The sequence below is a fragment of the Aplysia californica genome, unplaced genomic scaffold, assembly GCF_000002075.1.
Source record: "Aplysia californica isolate F4 #8 unplaced genomic scaffold, AplCal3.0 scaffold00149, whole genome shotgun sequence".
NCBI classification, from domain to species: Eukaryota; Metazoa; Mollusca; class Gastropoda; order Aplysiida; family Aplysiidae; genus Aplysia; species Aplysia californica.
The window spans coordinates 569,280-578,916 of record NW_004797419.1 but is presented as its reverse complement, the minus strand read 5'-3'; the positions used below and the strand labels follow the sequence as shown (position 1 = coordinate 578,916).

The following is a 9,637-nucleotide window of genomic DNA, read 5'->3' as shown; positions in this document are numbered from 1 at the left end:
CCCCCCCCCATTTAAAGCCAAATTCGAGACGTCGTAGATCATTGACAGTCATCAATACCGAATACCATAAGACACATACACAGTACTTTTTAGCAAAGAAAAAAGTCGAAATACGTAAAAAGGAACCGACTGTTTGTGGCAAAATTCAAGTCAGGCATTAGCAATTAGCACACCGGACGGAAGCGAGTTAGTTCAGCGCCAGGAACTACATCAGATAACCCAAGAACCCGGAAGTACATTAGTCCCAACACGTGACTTTAAGGACCAGCTGTCATGTGACCCGTATCTTTGACAGGTCACAAGTCTCCATTTTCCGGAGTTACAAATGTACCCGCTACAGAATTTTAAAGATTAACAAGCTGACCCAGACGGCTACAGCCACCATGTTGGACGATAAGAACAGAAGACAAAAATGTTGTACAAATTCATGTAGATCTAGCAACATTTCACAGTCATGAACACTCGTCACCTCACATTTGCTATATTAAAACAGACCTATTCGGAAGAGCCAGCCAACCCCCCCCCCCCTCCAAACACACACACTTACTTGGCGGCCCCTACTCTGAACGCCTGTACGGGGAAAGCTATTGGAAAGTCACTTCCACAAAACTGAATTTGATAGTGACTTCAGACTATATTTTAAAGAATACCATAGCTTGAAATTTGAACTGAATAAAGCAACAGTTCCCGAGAATTAAATGGGAAGCTGCTTCCAGTAACCCAAGAATATTGCATTTCAAGTCATTATGTCACCCATCCCCCTTTTCAATTGCTTTCTTTTCTTTTACTCCGAACCAAATGAAAAGGTATCTGTTTTGAAAAAAGAGACAATACAAAGTGAATTGAAAGTCTTTTTCAAAACTCGAAGGGGGAGTTTGCTACTGACAGGTTTTACTTCTATAACTCTCCCTCAGTTTTGTCTTTCTCTCTGTTCTGCTTTTGTGTGCGCCAAATGACCGTTATCGTGATTACGTCTTTTTTTCTACTTGAATTCAAGCCAATTCACATGAAGCAAAAGAAGGGTAATTTTTAGACAGAGCATTACGCCTCAGTAGCCAGACAGAAAAGAAAAACTGAAAAAAGAATAAACATTTCAGGCCTCCAATTGGACCCCATTACAGAGGCAAAGACAAGAAGGAAGATGAATAGGTTGTCAGAGCAAGGAGGAGAACGAGAATACTGTATGATATCTGTTATCAGAAGTTATCACCTACCAGATGGATAGTGTAGCGGATAGTCGTTTTGCTGTCACATGTAGAAGCCTTACGTTCGAGTCCCGTGTGTTGAGAGTTCTCTAACCTTGTCTTGTCGTCTGCTTTCGTCTCCACGTTTCGCCCCCCACCCTATTGTCCTCTCCTCTAGACCCCTGGCTCTTTCTGCAGCCTTTCTACTGCTACTCCTTGGCCTTACTGCTGTCTTTCATCCTCACCCCTGACGAGTTGCGCACGTTAAAGTTCTCTTGGAGGTCGATAATTGATAAGAGTTGGGTTTTTTACTGTATGAGTTTTACGGCGCTCGCAACTCCATAAGGTCATATGAGCGTGAATAAGAGCTGGCTTCAGCTGCCACCAGAGTAAAATTCAAAATTTATTCCTCCCAAACGAACATATTTAAATGTCCTTCGCGCAAATATGACATTATGCAGTTGCGAGCGCCGTAAAAACACTTACCAAACAACAAAATAGTGGAACCCTCGTCGCTTGCGAGCCAGAGCAAAGAGCCTTGTCATCGAACCCCTGACGCCGGTACTGTGGACTTTTTTTGTTTTGTTACTCCAGTGAGTGTGGTGGCGAATAAGCTTGAATTCGAATAATATTATCCTAGATGGTGCCCTGTCAGGGCTGACAGACTTTGCTGGCTCTAAGACCTTCGCTGCAAAGCAAGCGCACTATGGGTTTCGCAAACGAAGAGCACAATCCACTGTTGCTGAAGTCAATATGCTCACATCACTTTTCCCCCCCTAGCTTGTCTCCATAGCGAAGCGGAATTACGTTAGAGCGCAAGGTGTACCATATTTTCATACAACGCTTCCTTAGAATAATAACGTTCTCTTTTGAAATGTTAAACTCTAAATGTTTTACGTCAAATTTCTCAAAACTAGGTACTGGGCAGGTAGAACTTGGTAAATCGAAGGTAGCGATCAGACTGTGGTGGGGCCCAACGAGCAAACCTACAGCAGGCTGGCAGGAGAGGACAACTACGGTTTCCGAATATTAGACATTTTATACATTAATTTACTGTGAAACTTCAGGTTTGACAGTTATTGTGGTGTATGGTCTCTATCTTCATCCCTTCTGTCATTTTCCGATTTTGTTCTCGTCAATAGGTCAAGTAAATTCTCCATACATATGTATTTAGTTTTGAATAAAATAATTATGTTGTCCCAGCACCACCATGCAGTCAATCTAAGTTGGTAATATAGCATGTCTCCGCTTCCACACCCCTTTCATTAAAAAATTAAGACCCATCCTTGTCTGAATTCCATGATTCAGTGACTTCAGCTCCTCTACCCCCCCCCCCCCCCCCCACACACACACTTTTCAAGTAACAAACTCTTTTATCTTACCTTACTATTCTTATCCATCCCCACTGAACTATCTCCCTGACCTCTCCTTTCCCTTTTCACCCTTTTCTTTCAACCTGTGACTTCACTTTTAATGAGTGCGCTGTTCGTGCCACTGATTTGGCCTTTGTCTCTTGAGTGGCAAATCCTCCCCGAGGACTTGCAAAGCGACCGATTTTTAAAAGTTTTTCTTTTCTTTTTCAAAAAGAAAGCTCACACAAGCACACAGTCCATTTCGCTGATCGTTCCTATTTGCCACTAATGAACTAGACAAATTACAGCTGTTTTCTTTTTTAAAGGTTGCAGGTGCAGAAACGTTTGTGTCTGAAAACGCCTTATTAGAAGAATATGTGAGCACTTTTCTGTCTGTCTCGCTGTCTGCCTATCGTCTGTCTATCGGTCGGTCTCTCTGTCTTTTTTGCCTTTCGTTTTCTTTTTGTTCTTTCAAATTTCTCGAATTCCCTCTTTATATTCCCTCCCCCTTCCTAACACCTTTTTTTCTCTGTCTATCGCTGTTCTTGCTTTCTCCTTCCTTCCCTTCCACTCACCCCCCCATCCCCCCACCCCCCGGGCTGCCTCCCGGTCTCTCTGTCTCCCCCTCTCTCACTCACTCTCTCTCTTTCCCCTCTCTCACTATCTCTCTTCTCTCTCTCTCCCTCTCTCTTTCGCTCCCCTTTTCCTTCTCTCTCTCTCTCTCTCTCTCTCTCTCTCTCTCTCTCCTCTTCATCTTCTCTCTCTCTCTCTCTCTCTCTCTCTCTCTCTCTCTCTCTCTCTCTCTTTCTCTCTCTCTCTCCCTCCCTCCTTCCCAAGGTATCAAAGGATGACGCCATAAACCTGAAGATATCACTTATTCATGACTCAGAGACAACAAACAGCGAGTGGTACAGCCTGTCGGAGAGTTAGGTTTTCTGTCCCCTAGGTCGCTGGCCTGTTTTCACAGCTGGGGTAAAGGTCATCCCTGACGTGGGGAAAAAGAATAGAGTCTAGGTCAATCGAATAAAGAATTTCTACGCTCATCTATCTCTTTATGTTGTTTGACATGTTGTTGTTTTTTCTAGGTCAGGTCTAACAGATTTTGGTCACAAATAAATATATTTACATATTATGAGGTCTAGTACTCAATTAACTTCTCTGTTTAAAAGAAGGCTCCTTGTGAAACAAAATCCCTTACGGCAGATGCCACTGAATACGTGAATTGCACGGATTTGTCCTTAGAATCGCATTTCCAAAAAAAGTGAAAAATTATTACCAACAGGACCAAGCTCAAACACGATAAATTTTGGAAATTAGAAAATAAAGTACCCCACCCATCCTTTAAAAACAAATTCACAGCACTTTTCTCCATTTTAGCACCAGCCAAGCTGAAGTGTGATATCTGGCCGAATTACAAATGTAATTGCTTTTTTTTTCTTCAGGGATTGCCTGCTGTTCAGCCACCCCAGGTTTCATCTCCACTTATAGATGCCGTGTGCTTGCGAGAACTTCTGATTGGAAAAGTTCTCTGCTTTTAAATGTAGGTGTTTTACTCCTCCATAGATGCATTTTGAAATCATTTTGGAAGCGAGCCTCAAACCATGCCTATCAGGTTTAACCCTGGTTGAGAGGGATACAACATCATAGTAAACAGACAGAGATACTCCATAAAAATTTGCCCCACTTGGGAATAGATCTAGAACTCGATCGGGTCTCCTGCATGTGACAACGAAGCGCACTAACAACTGCACCACAGACGTTAGTAATTTTCACCGTAAATAGTACATGCACAACGACATCTGTACTGATATGACAATTATTTTGGTAAGAAAACAAAAATCATGTCTTTGAATCCTATAAAGATTCATAGCATCACAGCATTAGTTGAATCTATTCTTCACCAAAATAAAGGAATAAACCACACAAAAGGTGTCGAAATGAACACCAAAAGAGGGATCCATTTTTTTTTTTACAAGGACGTGTTTTCCTTCTTTGATAGGACACAATACGCTTCAGTTGAATGCTTGACACAATCAGGCAATGTCAAAAGCGAAGCGCAAGGCTCAGAAATCAGAATTAACTCAGATTTTAAATAAAGTGAAAAGGCGAAATTAACGTTATCGTACAGAGAACTCAAAACACGTACATGTGAATATAGGTGCTCACATTTGTGCGTATGTGTATTTTTATCATTCCCTCCAAGGTGGGGGTTGGGGGGGGGGGGAGAAGGAGGAAGGATTGAGGTGGAACGTGGAATAATACTTGTACAAATACAATAACTTTTTCTGTCCACTCGTTTTTTATGTCTGTATGCCAGACAGAGGTGGGGGTACACAAAATATCGTACATTATTTTGGTAAATTTCCCCTCGCTTACATGCCAGTCAGTTTCCTACAGCAAGTGGGTCAGTGGGCGGGCACATTGTTGGAGGATTGCATCGGGAATCCTGACGTAATTCTGTTAGGACACCCAAAGAAGAGTTTATCTCATCTTGCTTCCTTTCTCACCCTGAGGCTAGTTGTAAAGAGATCAGGCACACCCACACACACACACACACACACACACACACACACACACACACACACACACACACACACACACACACACACACACACACACACACACACACACACACACGTACACACACAGGGAGAGAGAGAGAGAGACAGAGAGAAACAGAGAGAGACAGAGAGACACAGAGACACACAGAGAGAGAGAGAGAGAGAGAGAGAGAGAGAGAGAGAGAAGGGGGGGGGGATCTGTACCCAATTCTCATCTCAGCTTCTCTGCACCTTACAGACTTATTCTAGAGTGTATTACAGGCACTGCGTCGCTTTTGATCCTTCCAAAAAAGGGAACGTTGTTTTTTTGCAAGGACATGTTCTTCCATGTCTGACACGTGATGAATAATGTAAAACATTGGGGTTTTTTAAATCTGCAGAGCATCTCCGTCTTTTTCCTCCCTATCTGTTCTCTTATTCGTGTCTTGATCTTTTAAACAGAGATTATAAAACTTTTTGCGCTCCTGTTTCTCTTTTTATAAGGTGCCAAGTGTTATCACTAAGTAAAAAAGAAAGACAGAAAAGTAAAAGACATGCGGCACGACATACAGGAATCCGACGCTCGTCAATGTTTTGGTATACTGAGTTATTGGTATCACTTTAAAGTTTGTTTATTTATCTTACTTTTGATGAAAAATTTTCGTTATATTTTGAACAGAAGTTGGTGTATTTGCAGCTTAAAATTAGGTGGGGGCTGTTAGATATCAGAAGTAAAATAAACAAGAAAATGGCCTCCAAATGTTGGTGACTTCCAAACCCTGAGTGTACTTGGAAACTCTAAATTTACATATTTGTGCAAATGTTCAACATTGTCAGTAAAATTCATACAGAAATAATATGTTTTTAAACTGACATGAAATGTGTTGAGCAAAAAGACTAAAGACAACCCCCCCCCCACAAAAAACCCAAAACAACAACAACAGCAACAAACAAACAAACAAACAAACAAAATAAACAGCAACTACATCAACAAAACCATCGATCAAAGTTGCCCAGCATCCGAAGAAATGTCGGGTTCTTCGATTTAATTATGTTGACGAGACCTGATTCCACCATGATGCCTCAGAAATGTGCATCATAAAGTTAGTTATTTCAAATAGTACCAAGGAATTTCTTTCTCTCACAATATGTGTTAGAACACAAGATAACCGGCGTCAGTGGAGTAGCGGTTAGGCGCTTCGCTATTGAATGCTGAAAACCAGATTTTGATACCCTCGTGGGAAGTAATTTTTAACAAGTATCTGGGTCTTTCTGTTGGGATCTTGTATAATATCCCTGTCCTCTCAGTCCGGGTTATTCCCTACGTTCAGGGTCGGAAGCACGCCCCCTAAATTATCAAAATTGTATCGATGAGCTCATGAGGGCGTAAAACATTTTCATTAAAAATAAGATAGAGCTATGTTTGCTGCCATGAATTAACGATGATATGTTTCTGTAGCTGTTACATGTCATAAAAAATTATGTACGGAATACACTATCATACGCACATTTTTCTAATAACCAGATGGCGTCAATATCATAGAAATGGACAAGGGAAAAAAAACAACAACAAAAAAAACCCAAAACAAACAGCCCCCCCCCCAAAAAAAAAAAACAACCCAACAACAATCGACGCTGTTTTTGATCTTGCTGTCAGCGATATGCAGGAACGAAATTTAACTTGCTTCCAAAAAAACTTCTTTTCGAAGGAGGGTGCAACATTATTTTGTAACTGGCTGCCGCACACCCAAAATGCCAGTTCACATTCCGGGAGTTTCTGTTTGTTTTAATCAAGCACTTTAGCCCTGGTAATCAAAGTCAACGCAGCCAGTCTCCTAAAATATCTTTTTTTAATCGACTGGGGTGTAAAACATTTACAGTTTTATATTAAATTACCACTTTTTGCGATTCGGGGTACCCTTGGTCAATTGCTCGTTATAAAAGAAAATGGGGCAGAAGACGATGTGAGAAAATATTCTAGTCCTTACTCTAGAGATGCTATGATGTGTGAGAGTCACCAACAGGAAGAAGAGGAGCTGCGCCTCTATTAGTTAAACATTGTACTACTCATGTCCAAACACCCTCCTCCTCCCTCACCCCCTGGTCAAATATGTATCCTGACTGGAACGTTTTCCAAAGTGATCATCATTATTTTTTCCCTTTACAGTGATGGCCTTACCACTTCACAACTCTGAGCCAATCTTCTGTATATCTGCAACTCCCTCATCTGTTTAAAAAAAATTCCCCTGTTACAATGAGAACGTCTTGCCGTCTTCCATCAGTTCGAGTGCTCTTGCCTTACACAGCCTGCACGCCTGATCTGAGTCGAGTTCTTTTCAGAATTGTGCTCACATAGAGACTTACAGAGAATCCATAGGGTTGTGGTGGTTTGCATTTTTCTTCAACAGATTTTAATACCACCATCAATTTGGGCGTTTTCTCTGGTCAATACTCTCCTCTTTGAGTTGCTGTTTGTCGGAGAAGCTGTTCCACCAATATTAGTGCTTAGGCTTCAACCCAAAGATCACTTCAAAGCGGTGACGTCACTCCCCCCTCCTCTCTAACCCCTATCGCTCTCTCTCTCTCTCTCCCTTCTCTCTCTCTCTCCCCCTTCTCTTTCTGCACTATACATTATATTAATAATGACACACACACACATATACACACACATATATTGTACATAATAATAAATCAATGTAATTTTTATACATGTATTCAGATGCAGAATTGAAAATCAGATAATTTTTAAAAATACACTCGCACTTACTTCTAGAAATAAGCATCTTCAGCGTTCAACTCTGATACGACATCCTTTTTTATATTCTTTTTTATTGCTCCAGCTCAGGACATCGCAGCATCTGAACGCTTCTTGGCTGAGATTCCAAACTCTGGTGTGTAATCAATGTCTGAAAGACGAGAGGAAAATATGATTGGTTCGTTTCCGCGCGTTTTCTGTTGCAAAATCGTTTGGGTGAGGTCGCAGAGCATATTATTATCTTTTGTGTGGTTGGATGCTTCTTATTTTCTATCCAGTTTATTAAAGGTTTTAATATTGTGGAACAGAGTCGAAGATTTATGGGGGGTTTATTTCCTTCTGTTTTGTTGTTTATTCTTTGTCTGTGGGTAGGCCTATATAATCAAGAGGTAGACTGTGGCGCATTCTTTTAAAATGCTCTTGCCATTATATTAAAATGTGTCAACCATTGCAGGAGACCTCAAAATTTTAGTTGTCGGATACAATAAGAAGTAAACAACTGTGGGATCAAACAAATAAACAGAATCGGATAAAGAGACTGTTTATTAGTCATTCTAACTTTTTCCCAGCACGAAATGATCAGTATTGTATCGATTTGCTTTTGTTTATTTAAACATACAATGAGACATTAGTGTGCAAGAACATCGTAAGCACAAACACGCACACATACACACACACACACACACACACACACACACACACACACACACACACACACACGCACACATACACGCACCCGCCAGATATTTCCGGACACTTGTAACATTCTTGTATGAAAGATTTTGTTTGTTGTCTCCAATATAAAAAGGAGGTTAGTGACCCTGGGGTTCTAAGTCTAAGACAGGAAAGTGTAGGTTTATAATTGGGAATCATGCTGGACGTAAAGACAGTAGGTAGCGGGCAGATGGTAATCTTAGAGGATAATGCTAGGTCTATGGAGATGTACAAAGCACCATGCCTTGGATAAGGGGTCGTTGGCAAGACAAGGGACGGTTACAATTTATTGACTTTTAAGTATTATGTTCATTCTTCTCATCAACAAAAACTTAGAACAAGAACAATCTTCTTGTTGTTGTTGAATTTACATGTACGTGATAGCAACTCTCTTGAAAAAGGCACACGGGCTTCTGTAGCGTAGTGGTTAGATGTTGTCGCTGTCGCACGCAGGAGACCCGAATGGAGAGAATTTCTATCGAGTATCTCGGTCTCTCGGCTAGAATAATAGTATATTAAATTATCCCTCTCAGACCAGGTTGCCCCTGATAGGCTGGGTCGAAAGCCTGCCACCTGAAAGATATTATAAATATAAATTGTATCGATGGGGACGTAATAACGCCTACATTTTTAAGTGCTAAATTTAGTCAAGAAAAGGATATCACAGTAATCTGAAAACACTGAAACGCACTATAACGATATACTTGTAAACTTACTATAAGTATACTGTCTGGCGAAACTACAAACGATCATAAACCTTGCAGATTATGTCGAAGCAATCAGCTGTTCAAAGAACCACGCCAGGGCTCGAGGAGTTATCGTTCTTACCACTCTTAGCCAATCAGTTACCGAGGTGGTCCTAAAGATGCTAATTTGTTTGATCCAGGCTTAAGTTTCCCGAAAAAAGGAATAGAGTCTAAAAATATATGGGAGAAAGAAAGATGTTGAAAAGGAATTTCCGTAGAGTAATGACACTATAAATAGTCTACTAGCTTCAGAATTATAGGTTAGTCAACCAAAAGGATTTAGACGCCCAAATCTCTTTTCTCGCCACCCCCCTTCTCTCTCTCTCTCTCTCTCTCTCTCTCTCTC

At 41.0% G+C, this 9,637-nt stretch overlaps 1 protein-coding gene across 6 annotated transcripts in view; it reads right to left on the bottom strand.

Moving 5' to 3' along the window:
- LOC101851800 (chitinase-like protein PB1E7.04c) overlaps positions 1 to 9,637 on the bottom strand; it is a gene marked incomplete at its 5' end in the record, with an annotated part of 143,348 nt that overhangs the window by 115,692 nt on the left and 18,019 nt on the right. For 5 of the 6 annotated variants that reach the window (XM_013081861.2, XM_035969475.1, XM_005097202.3 and 2 more), the window contains 1 exon segment: positions 7,844 to 7,982. 6 annotated transcript variants of the gene reach the window in all.